The sequence below is a fragment of the Macaca mulatta genome, chromosome 6 (assembly GCF_049350105.2).
Source record: "Macaca mulatta isolate MMU2019108-1 chromosome 6, T2T-MMU8v2.0, whole genome shotgun sequence".
Taxonomy (NCBI): domain Eukaryota; kingdom Metazoa; phylum Chordata; class Mammalia; order Primates; family Cercopithecidae; genus Macaca; species Macaca mulatta.
In genome coordinates, this window is record NC_133411.1 from 147960113 (window position 1) to 147975410 (window position 15298).

The 15298-nt window shown below is 46.4% G+C and overlaps 1 protein-coding gene across 6 annotated transcripts in view; it reads right to left on the reverse strand.

The window, feature by feature from the left end:
* The window catches only part of SIL1 (SIL1 nucleotide exchange factor), a 241414-nt gene that overhangs the window by 146447 nt on the left and 79669 nt on the right, over positions 1–15298 (reverse strand). The gene's annotated exons all lie outside the window — the stretch shown is intronic.

Below are 15298 nucleotides of genomic sequence, written 5' to 3' on the forward strand. Positions count from 1 at the left end.
CCCTTTGCCTCCTATCTCTGAGCATTGCACAGGCCCACCAAGCCGCTCTTAGAATAAGAGTTCTGATTCTTTGCACCCCAGCAAGTATTCCTCTTTTGCCTTTCCCCCCACTCCTTTCCTTCCTCCCTCTTCTTAAAAGGTGATCTTGCCTTTCGGCTAGTACAATGTGCTGCACTGAACCAGTGTGCCAGTCAGTCTGTGGAGAATCACTGAGAGAATGAATTTGAATAATAAAAGCCAGAACAAGGCGATACCTTGGAGAGAGACTTGGTGTAGTACCTTCAATTTAGAACCTCATTTCAGTGGCTAATGCAGTTGTTGGAGACATTAGCCTAATTTTTGCCAGGAGAGTCCAGCAACACAGCAGTACTAAACATGGGCACAGAGGACCCTGCTCATCTCAGAGACAAAGTGTGCAGAATGAAATTAGCAGCACTGCACTTCTGGTGCAGAGGAAAGCAAATTCTCACTCCCCTCCCCCAATTCATCACCAATCATCTTTAAAATGAAAAACACAGAAATGTGTGTGGGAGTCAGCACAAGCATGAAGTTCAAGGGAAGCCAGGACCCTGAAGAAGCTCCCAGGAGGCACTTATGGACTACGGGAAAGTTCATTTCAAAGGACATCCAATAAATGCAGCCCTACCACAGATCTTATCATTGCCAAGCCCTATTTGCTGCAGGCCTGGGAAGGCTCCAGAACCTGCTGGCAGGTCAGTTTGTTGAGGCCAGAAATGGGAAGGAGAGCCCACAAAGGCCAAACTGGAAGAAAGAGGCTCAGCTCTAGACATATCTACACAGACTGGGGTGGAGGTTCCTAAAACAAGGGCTTCCTATTGGCTAGGTTAAAAAGAAGCCACACCTGGTCTGGTCCAGATTTGTCCTAAGTCCCTCCCTGTGTGTCAGCCTCCACGCTGCAGGAGCCAAGCAGCTCAGGACCTTTTGCTCTGCTGTAGCTGTGAGCCTTTAAAGAGGGGAGCATGCGGCTCAGACGTAGCAACAATAATTGTAGGTGACAGACTTGGCAGGGGCCTCCTGGCTCCTCCTAGACCATGCCAACAATGGGTCCAGCGTGGGTCTCCCTGGCTAGCGAGGCTGAAGAAGGCACTCCTTGCTCTGATTCTAATAGGCTGGTAGGCCAGAAGTGCTCTCTCTGCCCCTGCTGGTCTCTCATTGCCTCTGATTCCCCAAAGTCCCACTCTGCTCCCTACTCTTACTCAGGGTCCTTTTGTCTTATCTAGAGATGGGTAAAAGGAAGACAAAGTTGAACCAAAGTCTTCATAGCCAAGGATTTTCTGGAACCTAATGCCCCTTTTCCTCTCCTCTCCCCCAGCAGAGGGCAAAGGAAAACCCAACGTTACCAGTAACTCACTTTCAACAGTATCATGGCCTCACTAGCACTAGCCTGGAGGCCTCAATGACCCTGACATATCAACATAATGACAGACACAAGGACACCTGCATATCCAGATCCTTGAGTGGGTTAGTAGGACTGCCAATCTTTTTGTTTGAATTGATTCCCAGGTAGGCTGTGGTTAAGGATTAAGGCTTAAGGCCCAGGCACTCTGCTATGCCCTCACTGTATTTAACGCAGCAGTAGGCACATGGCAAGTACCCAAACACCTCAGAACTTGAACTCTTCCCAAGGGTCTCTCCGTGAAGTCCCAGGAATGTGAGACACTGTCCTCTTTTCCTTACAGATACTAAAGGCCAACCCTAGAGACGAAGGAAGGGCTGCTCAGAGGAAAAGCGGAAGAAATGAGAGGCTAGACAACCCAGACTCCACCCAAGAGGCACACGCAATGAGGAGAGCAGGACAGGGATAGGGGGGCAGGACTCGCCCTCCATACACACAGCCTGCCTGCCAAAATTTACTGGATGGCAGGAATCCTAGATCTGTGGGTGACGATTGAGTCATGTTATGAATCTCCTTTTTCTAAGCAGCCTGTGAAAAAACTCCTCCATCTCAGGAAGAGAAGGTGGGGAAGAGGGGGGCGATCTGTGGGGAAGGTGGTGGTCGGCAACTGGAAGCTCAGATTTCATTCTAATGCTAGAACAGCCTCCTCAAATTACAAGGGGTCCATTCCAGAAGAAGCTAGGCAGGCCAAGGAGGCTGGACTGTGGCTGTGGATAAAGTCAAAATACCACTGACATGAAACTGTATAATCGCAGTGTTGATAATTTCCCTGGAAGAAACAAATCCTCCTATAACTATAAATCAATTGCAATTGCAGAAATCTATCAAAAAAAAAAATCAGCTGTTACCAGAAATTCTAAATCCTTGGCACTAGAAGCATAATTAGGGGAGATTCTGAAAGGTGCCCTGAGGCAGGCCATACAAGAACAGAGTAGAAAGGAGTTATATACCCTTAGAAAGCTCATTTAGGGAATGGGCTGTGCATAATGCATGCAGGCCCCAGGAGTGCAGACACTCCCTCCCGGCGGCCTGCTCAGAGGCAGGCTGTGAGCCGCGACACTGGCAGATGGCTGCCCCGGTAGCAATCGTGCACGCTCCAACGGCCGCCTCCTCCGGTCCACCCTTGAGCACAGGCTTATGTTCCCACGAGGGGTGGGGAGCACCAGCAGACATTACCCCCAAAGAATAGTGCCTTTCCCTAGGGAAGGTAAACATTTCCATCAGAAGGCAGAAGCCGGCACAAGGCAATTTCTCTCTGTGCAAGGAAAAGGAGCCGCAAACATAAAGTTGCTCAGTCAAAAGAGACAGATGATCTCTGCAAGCGAAGCTGTGCCAAACTGTCTGTAAAGGGTTTGCACATCCATCAGCATAAGTGGCTGTGTAGGGGAGGGGGAGGCAGGAGTAGGGAAGGCCCACTCAGGGTGTAGGACTCTCAGGACTCAGAAGCCCCAGGAGAGGGGAAGCCAGTCATTTTTCTGCTAGGGCTCTAGCCTGAGCAAAGGTGCAGCAAAAGGCTTGATTTCCAGCAGATTCTCTCTCCTCTCTCAATTCTCCCAATCCACACCCAAGGTCTGTCCACTTCAACCTTCTGCATTCACAAGGTTTTGGGGCCGTTGGCTATTCAATCTTGAGCCAGCCACTTCTTCCCACTGGCATCCTCCACCTTTTTAAAGTCACGTGTAACTAAAAGAGAAATGGCAGTTCACTAGTCTTATGCCTAAAATAACCCATAGAAAAATATGGTTTATGAACTCCCCCGTAATACAATACATAATTCAGAGCCTAGCCATTTGTCACAGCATTGAGTAATCCACATACATCCCAAGGGTCTGACAATAAAATTCGTAAATCAATAGCAAAAAGCAGTATACCTTAGCCATTGAGTTAAAATACAAAGAACATTTTTTAGCATTGATTTTTTTAACTTAAAAAATATGGGATTCTGAGTGTAAATGCTTGTAGGGGAGTTGTGTGCTAGAATGAAAGACTCTATACTTTCCAGAACCCCCGATAGCTGACTTCAATGCAAAAATAAAAACTCCAAGACTCACATTCTTCCAATGATAATAATGGCTTTTTTCTACAAACCCTGCTATTAGCATGACAGGGATGGCCACATCAGTCATAAGAAAAGTACATGTACCTTTTACACTTAAGAAAAGCAAGCAAAATATCTGCTTTGTGCAAAAGCAAGGCACTTGGCAGGAAAGAAAATAATAAATTATTGCAAAGGCTTGAACTTATTTTTCTTTCCCTGGATGATCAAACAATGAGCGTAGGGGTAGGCATTACAATCCACAAACATACTGCCATAGTGATTGGTGCTTAGGTAGTAGGATAAAACAGGCAGAATTTCATTTATATTCCAAAGAACAGAGACAAGTGCCCTGATCACTCACCCCTGCAGAGAGTCCTAATGCCACATGAGTGGCCTCCTCCCCAGTCGCTGTATGGCCTCGCTGCAGGATCTGATCTGGGGTGTGTGTCTGCATTGCTATCTGACCAATTATCTGCCTAGAACAGACCTTGCCTGAGGATGCCAGGTGCATCTCAGGTGTGGTACATCTACAGCAGGTGTGCAGGTGCTTAAGAGGCAGGTGTTGGGGTCCCTGAGTAAGAGCCCTCCCTCTGACATGGGAGGCAAGACTGACTCAGGTGTTACCTATTATGCTGGGGGCACAGCTATACCCTGGTGAGTTTCTCCTTTACTTAAAACGATCACTTAGACATTATTCTATTTTAGCTTTTTATTTTGAAATAATTTTAGACTTACAGAAAAGTTGCAAAAAAAAAAAGAAAAAAAATACAGAGTTCCCGTATACTCTTCACCCAGATTTCCCTGCTATTAACATCTTACAAAACTATAGGACAATTATCAAAACTAAGAAATTAACATGTATACAACAGTAGTAACTAAACTATAGACTTTACTGGGTTTCACCAGTTTTTCCATTAATGTTTTTCTCTTTTGCACAATCTAATCCACTACAATCTAAATACAGGTTATCACACTGTATTTCATCGTCACGTCTCCTTTGTCTCCTCCAATCTGTGATAGTTCCTCAGTCTTTGTCTTTCGTCACCTGGACATACTTGAAAAGTGCTGGTCAGTTATTCTGCAAACTGTACCTCAATTTGGGTTCATCTGATGTCCACTGATTTTTAATACAACAGAAAAAACAGCAGCTAACATTTACCGAGCTATTACTATGCACCTGGCATTACAGTAAACATTTCATGTTTACCTTATTTACTATTTAAAATAATCCTCAGAAGAATGCATTATTACTACCCCTATTTTACAGAAAGGGATAGTTCATTAATCTTTAGTGTAATTAAGTAACTTGCCCAGCTACTAGCTATAAAAGACAGAGCAGAGGTGTGAACCCAGGTGGACTAACTCTAAAACATTATACTATATGCTATATTCAAGGCATGGCAGCAACAATCGAATGCCAGCATACAACCTGGGCTGAGCTCTTGGCCATTGCCTCTGTGAAGAACATGTCTCACTGAAGAAAGGGCATATAGGCTTTATCTTTCTTCCAAAGGAGACGAAATACTCCACTTGAAGTTCTGCCCATACAACCAGAAGATTTTTTTTCTCTTGACAAGAAGCACCTTCCTGGATTAAGGGTAAAGAAAAGGCCATTGTTCTCCTAAGACCTCACTCTGGACTGGTGCCAGATGGAGGGAAAATAGATGAGCAGGTAGGTGTGCTCAATTCAAGAGAGTTCTATTCCAAAGCCTTTTCAAGCGTATGGAAACAAAGAGGTCACAAAAAGGGAAAAAAGCCCCTGGGATTGCTTTTTTTTCCCACGTTATGCCCAGAAATATCCAATGATGGGCAACACAAATGGACACCTTGTCATTAGTATTAGGATCTTTGGGAAAGCTGAGGTACAAACTATTCATGTGCCACATGGTGTGTGTGTCAAGGGACAGGGCTGTGGGAGGCAGGCTGGGAAGAATTCCAGCTGCACTCCAGGATTTGTTTTTAATGCTTATAACTTTAGATCACTCAGTTCCACAGACTTGATTTTTCCCAAATCCCCTCTCTGGCAACGTTAATGTGTTTCTCCTCTAGTTCTCACTGATCAGCGAAATACGTGGCTAGAAGAATTGGCTTGGAAGTCATTTCTTTGATGCTAGCAGAATTGAGAAAATATTCCCCCAGCTACAGACCCCTCCATCTATTCATCCCTGCCACCTGCCACTCAGCTGCAGGTAGAGGCAGCTAGGAAGGTAAGGTGGCAGAGGTGGCAGGGATGGCAGGGTGTGAAGGAAGGGAAAAGGGAAAGGGGCTGAGAGCATGAAAACAAGGAAAAGAGAAAAAAGAGAGAGTATTGTGTTCAAACGGCCACTTTAGAACAAAGACTCATTGATATGCATCAGCAGTGTCAGATGAAGCCAGCAAATAGGTGAAAAATGTTCAGCATTCCTTAGAACTTTTCTTCTTCTCTTCACCCCACAAAGTACATCCCTCAACTTCAAAACTAAGACGGACTCTTGTAAATGAAACACTTTATCTGGGTGCCTCCATTACTGCCAGCTTTGTAAAAGAGCCTCCCCTTTGAAATCTACTGCTCTATACCTAACTCCAAGGTATCCTCAGCTAGCTACTTTGATCAAATACTGGAAGCTAAAATGCTAACCGTCTTTAGGGAACAATTCCTCCAGCCTCTCCATCTACAATTTAACCCCGTGGGAATCTAAAGCCAGCTAACAGTCCTCAAATCATACTGCACACAGGGCTGCTTACTCCACTGTGTTTAGGGACATCAGAATCAATCCCTAAGATCCAACCTAGAAACCCAAACAGGGCAGCTTGATAATTCTGTGTCTGCTTGAATAATTCCCCCTCTCAGTGTCAAAGGCCTCCAAAATTCACATTATTTTGTTCCCATGTAAACTTCAAATAAAACTGCTTTCAGATCATGACCCCGCAGATTCCATCTTAAGAAGAAAGGAAATCTGGGAAAAGCAATGGGATCTGAAGCCCCTTTACCAATGGACCACGGGCTCCAAAAGAGACCAAGAGAAAACATAACTACTCCCTTATGGGGTATCTTGAGGACTTAATATATACAAAGCACCTAGCACAAGGGGATGTTAAAAAAAAAAAAAAAAATCAGTTTTCTTCCTTTCCCCACCCAACTGCTAGACTGGAATTCCTGGGTCCTATTTCCCCTCTGTCTTTTTTCTTTTTTTGGTAAGCCCCTTCCATTCTAGGATCCCCTCAGTCATTTCTTGGTCATGAGATACTAGACAACCTCCTTATCCTCTAAGAGCCTGAATGACTTGGCCAGGCGCGGTGGCTCACGTCTATAATCCTAGCACTTTGGGAGGACGAGGCTGGCAGATCACGAGGTCATGAGTTCAAGACCAGCCTGGCCAGCATGGTGAAACCCCGTCTCTACTGAAAATGCAAAAATCAGCCAGGCATGGTGGCCGGCGCCTGTAGTCCTGGCTACTCAGGAGGCTGAGGTAGGAGAATTGCTTGAGACTGGCAGGTGGAGGTTGCAGTGAGCCGAGATCATGCCATTGCACCCCAGCCTGGGTGACAAAGCGAGACTCTGTCTCGGAAAAAAAAAAAAAAAAAAGGAAGAGCCTGAATGACTTGACCAAACTGGGAGATGATGGAATAGAGATTAAAAAGATGATGTTTATACAACATTTAGAGGGTTACTGGGGTGAGGAGCAAGGGTCGTTTCTTTTTTCCCCTAAGGAAAAAGAACTTTACAAATATACCATATTACTATTCCTTAAAAACTCACCTCTGCCCAGATAAACTAATTATGGCCATAGGTAATCAAATCCGAAAACTTTTAATCAAAAGAAATGGTTCTCTTCTTCCAAACAGCTGCATTACACAAATCATAAACAGACTGTTCTGGGAATTAAAGAAATTAAACTAAAACTCAATCTTTGTTTGCCCAAATCCACATATTATGGGAAATAAGGCAAAACCAACAACTTATGAGTTTATGAATAATAACAAAACAAAACCCCCACATGAACAGAAATATAATCAGCTTGATTAGCACCCAGGCAACAAAAGGCTTACAGAGCCCCTGCACACAAGGCCGTGCTTCATGTGTGCTCTTGAGAGGCTGCCAAAAGATCAGTGGCTAGTGGGGTGCCACCCCCACCCTGCCCTGTGCACTGCCAGGGCCTCAAAGAGTTCCCTTGATGTTCCCTGTCTTCAGAAGAGGGAAGGTTGGAGCAGGTTCAGAGGAGCTTCCAAAAAGCTCTCCAGAGCTTGCCAGAAACCTGGCTTCACAAAGCCCCACAGGCCAGATGGACAAAAGTCTCCCTCGCCATACCCAGAGACAACCCAAGAGTCCCCAGAATGATCCGCCTATCGTCCCTCAGATTCCAACCATCTCACTGTCCACCTATGCACTGCCCAGGGCTTAGATTACTCAAGAAAGTCAACAAACCTCACCCACCACAGTGTCAGGTTGTCAGATGTTAACTGGACCTTTCCTAACACTGGGTGATGCTTAGTTCTGACCTCTTGGTTGTCCAAGAACTTTCCCCATGGTAGTTCTTCCCAACCTTCCATTTCCCAAGCACCCAAATGGATACTTCTCTTTCATCGCCCAAAGCAGAAGACCACCCTCAGCTTGGCTCAGAAAACTGAAGACATCTAATAGGAGCTTCTTCAATTTCTGTCTATATCGCTACTACCTTTCTGTGTCCCCTTCCAGCCTCTGATTCTAATTTCTCAGTCTCATCACATTTATAAAGCCAAGACTGTCCATCTGCTACCTAAATAACTTTGCCCCATCAGTGATCTCCTCTATGGGATTATAAATCTGTCAACACTGATTCCTTTCCCCTCTGCCTTCCAACATACACAAAACCTCTCTCCATCCAGCTCCAATGACCCCACCTCAGCGAAGCCTTTCCTTCAGTGTCCTCTGCATTCCCAATGAGTCACCTTCCTATAGGGGGTCCTTCATCACTATAAGCCCAGGTGGGCAACCTCTGTCATGCCCACCATGGTATCCCTGGCATCAAGCACTATACTTCCAGAAGTTCAACAAATGGAACCCAAAATGAACAAGTTTTCTGATATGGCTATCTCTAACTGAAATTGCCCTTTTAGTTCTCCTCTTCTACTATCAAACTCCTCAAACCCAGGAGTTTACATCATCTTTCTTCATCTCCTCATCTCCCAGCACAGCTCCTGGTTGGATTCTATGACAGACTCATCTGTTACACTTAGTTTCACACCTTTAAATCTACTGGCTTGTCAGTTCTCCTTCTGATCTCCTCCCTCCCCCTCACTGGCCCCCACCGCTGACAGAGTGGATGCCACCCATCCCCGCCACCTCATTTTTCCCTTACACATACCTGTCACTCCAGACAAGCAGATATACTCTCACTTCAGGTCTCTATTCATGTTATCCCCACCAACACCACTATTCATAGTTTGTTCTCTTCTTTACCTAGTGAAGTACTATCTCTAAGTTATAGACCAATTCCTAACTCCAAGGCTCTGACAAAACTAACAGGTTCTGGGAAAGGGCCTCTCATTCAAGCTCTAGGCAAGCCCTTGAGAACTACTCCTAGTCCTGGTTAGTCTTAACCATGGAGATGCCCTGGGTTGTCTTGGCCAGTGGGGTGAGGCCAATATTAGAAAAGGAAAAAATTCAGAGCTACAAAGGTTCTCTGAACTAAAACAAAGTCTGTGGCACGAGGGCTGGGACTATTTTGGCAGCTAGTTTCCATCATCCCCACTTGGTCTAAGTTTTCCATCTCAGCCATCTGGGTGTCCCAATCTTTGAGAGCTGAGGCTATGCCACTCTGCTCAGCACTCCTGATTAAACCTCAGAGAGAACAGGTGGATAGAAGCAGAGGAAGGGGAAGATAAGAGCTTCAGGGTGCGCATTAAGCATACAAATGCTTGTTAGAAAGAGGATGGTCAACAGCTGCTCTCCATCACCACCCAAATGCACAGATTGCAAACTGGACCCTGGCCTGTCCCATCCGGGTAATGAAGGCCAAAGCCAGGGCAGAGATGCTTTGGTGCCAGAGCAGAACTCAGCCAGCCAGCTGCAAAATGGCCTCAGTCTTGGCAGTGGCTGCCACGGAGGTTGCAGGCCTTCCTAGCCTGGCCTCCACCTGCTCTCCCAGGGGGCTATGGGATTTAGCTGCTGAGGGGCAGTGATTAACCATCCTGGGAAGCTAGTGAAGAGACCTCCCTACGTGAGAAATGAGGTCTCTCTGCAATGAAGTGATCTAAACTGTCCTCATGGAGCCTCCTGGGGCCTTCCTGTATTCCAGCCCACCATCTTTTTTTCTCTCCCAGTACAGGATAATTTGAAGCCTCAGAAACTGCTCCTACAGGCCTCAAGAGACCTGGCATCCTGCCATCCTCCAAGTGGTTCTCTCTAACAAGCTTGTATTACCAAGGAGCAAAGGAGATGCTCAGAGTGGAGAATGCTTAACAAAGGCTGGGGAGGTGGAAATTATAGAGGGAGGGACCAGAAGTATAGGTAGAAGAGGAACAAATGAAGTTCTAAGGAAATCCCCAGAAGACTAGAAAGCCCTCAAAGTAAGAAGGGTGGCACTGTGCAGAAAGTAGTAGCACCAAAAGTAAGCTCTGTTGAATACTTCATCCTGAAAAGTTGCCAGAGATAGCAACTCATGTCCAAGAAGCAAGACAGACCACCCCAACATAATCAGGCTGTTTCTTCTATTTGGCCCCTGCCCCACATTTCCAGCACTGTGCTTGAGCCAGGGTGAAACATCATCCAACAAAGACCCCTGGCTATCCCCCTCAAGTCATTACTTTCTTAACAGCAGCTAAGAAGTCCCACTGCCACACTTTGATGAGCCACAGGGGCTTAGGCATGAAGTGTCCTGAACCAACAACCTCACTCCCACCCAATCTCATGGGCCTCACATGTGTGTGCATGTCTGTGTATGAAGGATGGGACAGAAGAGATTATACTCTTGGGGACCATGGGGAATGAGACAACCCATAAGGGAGATCCCTCCAGGATCAGGGAGGGAAGGAGGGTGGGTCACCTGCCTCCCAACCACAGACCTGGGGAGGGGGCAGAACACACTGGGAGCTTTGCCCCTTAGTCTCACCTTCATTCCAACTGTGGTATAATAAAAAATATATGTAGTCTTTGACCCTGGTTCCTGGCTCATTGTTTCTAAAACTCTTGGAATTTTTTGAGCCATAAGAGTGTATTTTGTTATTCCTACCAAACCCCTTTCCAACAATGGGGCTCTTCTACTGATTAGATGACTCTTGGTTGGAGGTTCTAGATAGCTTCAGGATGGAGGCTGGTTGCCAGAAAGACCAACCCAGGATTACAGGGCTGGAACTTCCAGCCCCAACCCCACTCTGACCTCAGGGGAGGGAAGGAGGACTGGAGATTGAGATCAATTATCAATGGCCAATGCTTTAATCAATCATGCCTACATAATAAAACCTCCATAATGGCCCTGAAACAACGGGATTCAGAGAGCTTCCTGAACTCCACTTCAGTATGAGGGTTGGTGGACACACTGAAGTGCTAGGAGGCTCTGCACACCACTCCCTACCCCCACTCCAATATCTTGCCCCGTGCATCTAACTCTTCCATTTGGCTGTTACTGAGTTGCATTTTTATAATAAGCCAATAAACATAAAGTGTTTTCCTGAGAGCCATTCTAGCAAATTATTGTCAAACCTGAGAAGGAGATTGTGAGAATCCCCAGTTTATACCTGGTCAGTCAGAAATACGGGTGGCCCAGGACTTGCAACTGCCATCTGAAATGGAAGCAGTCTTATGGACTTAGCCCTTTAACTTGAGGGATCTGAGACTAATTCCACGTAGACATTGGCAGATTTGAATTGAGTTGTTGCACACCCACTTGGTGTCAGAGGACTGGAGAACCACACCGCCCCTCCAAAGCTGCAAAGAGCCAAAGGCCCAGCAGAAACAGTGTCACAGAGTCACCCAGACCAGAGTCAGGTGCTCCTTCAGACAGATGTCCAGGGCCTGCAGGAAATCAGACTCCTCTCTTAAATACTTGAAACCAGAGTAGTTGGTCTACTATAAATGAGGTTTTTAAAATTCAATTCCCTCTTATTGCTCGTGCAGATCTGAAATGATCTGACCAGATGGCTGGTGCTCTATAATTCTTGGATTGCTCTCATCAGTTGTTGATGATTTGGATTTTTTTCTTTCTCTTTTTTTTCCCCCTCATATGAACGTGTTCCTGCACAGGCTTCCTGCGTGCTCACATTGAGTGGGCTCTTTGTGCTAATGCCAATATTTCAGAGACTCTCACAGCCGCCTGGAGTCAGATCAGGTCAATAAGGAGCCCCAGGTCTGCTCCTGGCTGGCTATGCTTCTCTGAGCCCACATGGGACCAACATGCAGCACTGGGTAATGAGCAGAACAAGGGGGCCTCTGCCAGGGCTGCCTCCTTACCTCCACTTCCCCTTCATGTCCCCAAGGAAAGGGAGGTAGCAAAGGTGTATATACATAGATATGTATTTTTAAAAAGACTATGTTGCCAAGGCTGGATGCAGTGGCTATTCACGGATACCAAGGTACCAATGATGCAAACTCCTGGGCTCAAGCAATCCTCCCACCTCAGCCTCCTGAGTAGCTGGGACTACAGTCGTATGCCACCATGCCCAGAACAAAGGAATATATTTTTAAATGACAACTATAGCCACTTATTGAATATGGCCTATGTGTCAGGTCCTGTGCTGAACATTTTACATATATTAACCTTGTTTCATTCTCACATCATCTCTGTGAAGTAGGTATTATATTTTCATCCCTATCTTCAGATGAGGAAACTAAGGTTCTGAGATTCTAAGCAACCTGAGCAAGGTCACACAGCTCAAAAAGAGAGCTGCAGGTGGAGTTGGAGATTCAGCATCATTAAATTTGATGAAGTGCCCCACACAGAACACAGGGTTAAAGAGAGAAGGCTCTGGCCTTGCCATACCATCCTTTATGCCCTCACTGAGCACAAAACACTTCCACCAGGACATCCAAAATACTTTGGTGGCTGTTTTTGTCTTTGTTCTCTGTATCCTTTGTGAGATTATGAGCTGGATAGAGGGCAGGGGTCATGTCCTTTTTGCTACACAAGAAGATAGTATGGCACAGCGGTTAGGAGCTGGGGCTTAGAGCCAGACAAATCTAGGTTTGAATCCCAACTCTACCACTTTTTGGTTGTTTGGCTAAGTCATTCCTTCTGAGACTCAGTTGTATCTGTAAAAATGAGGATAGTTATAGCACCTGCCCTCAAAGGATGCCTGGCAGAGTCAGTGCTCAGTAAATGTGAGCTATTACCTATATCTCTGGCTATAGATGATGCCCGGCACAAAGTAGGATCTCAGAAGATGCCCAGGGTGCAGGAGCCCACTGAAGTGTCTGTGACTGGCATTCTGTAATACCAACTGCACAGGTACAAAGTCCTAGTGTTCAGGGGTCCTCAGCCCCAGGACAAATTCCTGAGTTCCCTGCCCAGAACCCACAGGACCTGCCAGCAAACAGCTTTCCTCTGCTTGCTTGTGAACAGCTGATGCTGTATCCACACTCAAATGCTTGCTGTGCCTCCGTAAGGTGAGGTAGATCCCAAAATAAACCAGAAGAAAGAGACAGGAAAATCACTTCTAGGAACAAGCAGCTCCCAGTGAGGATGCTGACAGTAATAACAGGGGCAGGCAGACTTCAGGAGATTCACCTGCAGCTGTTCCAGGACTGACTGGCTGGGGCCCAATTCCTACCTGGACTGCAGGGAAGGCCCACGAAGTCATGAGTTTGTCGCCTGGTGTTCCAGGCAGCAGGCAGTCTGGAAATTTGCCTTCAAATGAGCACAGCCAAAACCCCACGAACTCTAGTTCCCCTCTTGGGAGCCTAAGGATAACAGAGCTGTGGTCCTCCCTGAAGAGTCCTGAGGGGACAGAAGGTACTGAACTGGGGACAATAAGGACAATAACTGTCCATATAAACTTGCCATTTTCTTAAAGTCCACCATCTTCCTGTACCATGCCACTGACTCTTAGACAGGAAACACTCTGCAAACCCCTTTTGCTTGTGCTTACCCTTGCTCCTTGATCAAAGCATCTGTTGAAAGAGGGAGGACATTTCATGAACATGCAAGTCTCTTCTTCACATCATAAGTTCCCTTCCCCATGTAAAGTCACAGGGACAGAAGCCTACATGCTCATGTACCCTCACCGGCATCCAGTGATTCCACAATGGGATTGAAGGGATGGCCAAGTGGAGAATTTACCACTGAAAATCGGAACAGATGTGTACAGAGCGATTTCTCCATGTTAGGAAGTAGGCAGAGGGCTTTGCATCTACCATGTCACTCCATACAACAGCCTCTGCAGCAGGCAGGGAAGGACACTTCCCCCATGCCACCAATGGGAAAAATCAAAGAACAGAAAGATTCTGTGACTTGCCCAAGATCCCCTAAGTAGCAAAGCTAGGATTTGAACCCCAAACTGGCTGAATCTAGTCTGTCCTCTTCACCACTAAATTATACCACCTCCCCATTTACCTACCCATCCAGTTCCCAGGACTGGCTACATTCCTTTTAACCTTTAGGTAGATGTGTTGGGAAGCTCCCAGACAGAATTCAGAATGTGGTAAATTAAGTGTCATAATCTGGCTGAAGGCAAGTGCCAGCTATCCACACAGACCCCTGAAAGGTCAGTTTCCAAACAGTATACGTAGAAAACATGTCAATCCTTTATTGGGGCCTCCACTGGTCTGACGCCATGACATCAGATTCTGAATCACTCCACATCAGATACTGAGGCCAAAACAAGCCTCCCACCTAACCTCCCCTCACCAGTCCTGCTTTTGAGATGCAGTGTGGGCAAAAAATGCTCCTGGGATGGGGCAGGCATGACTGGAATCAGAGTTGCTTTGCCCTCTGAATTACAGGGCCTCTGTGTTTGGGTGCAACTGCAACACACCTGACCTCTGCCTGCCACCACCCACACCTCCCCAACCTGGCTTCACTTGAGAACTGAGCCCCACTGGTCCTTAAGGACTAAAACCAGAGGCTCTCAGGGATAGGGCGTGGAAGATAAGGACTATACATATCTTCCACCTCTTTCTTCTCTTTCCTTCTCTTTCTTCTTTCAGACAACTCCAAAGGAATTTTGTGCAGAAGAGTTTAACAGGGACTCTTGAGAAACTCCAAGGCAGAGGGTGATGTCAATGAAACATCAAGTTAACTATAAAAATCAGTGCTCTACTCCAATTCTCTGGGAGTCTCTCAGAGTCCACAGCTCACTCTTGTCACACAAGCTCTGGCTATCCCTCCCCAAGGACACAGAGAGGGGCTCTTTTTAGCCATTAATAGCAGCCCCACTGCCCAGAGGGTTGGGCAAGGGGCCAGGGTCAGAACCATCAACATTGCTCAGTCTGCAACATGAACCAGGATGCTACTGGTTGAAGGGAGCTACTAACTCAACCACAGAAACAGATAGGGTAGGAGTCAAGGCCACAGGACACTGACTTCCATCTGCTCCAGGAACTTGCATGGTTAAAAGTGGTACAAGAAGGCCAGGTGCGGTGGCTCACGTCTGTAATCCTAGGACTTTGGCAGGTTGAGGCAGGTGGATTGCTCAAGCTCAGGAGTTCAAGACTAGCCTGGGCAACATGGCAAAACCCAGTCTCTACAAAAAAATACAAAAATTAGCTGGGTGTGGTGGCTTGAGCCTATAGTCCCAGCTACTCTGGAGGCTGAGGTGGGAGGATCACTTGAGCCCAGGAGGCAGAGGTTGCAGTGAGCCGAGAATCGCAACATGGCACTCCAGCCTGGGTGACAGAGCAAGACCCTGTCTCAAAAAAAATAAAAGTGGTAAAAGCAACACTATATATATAA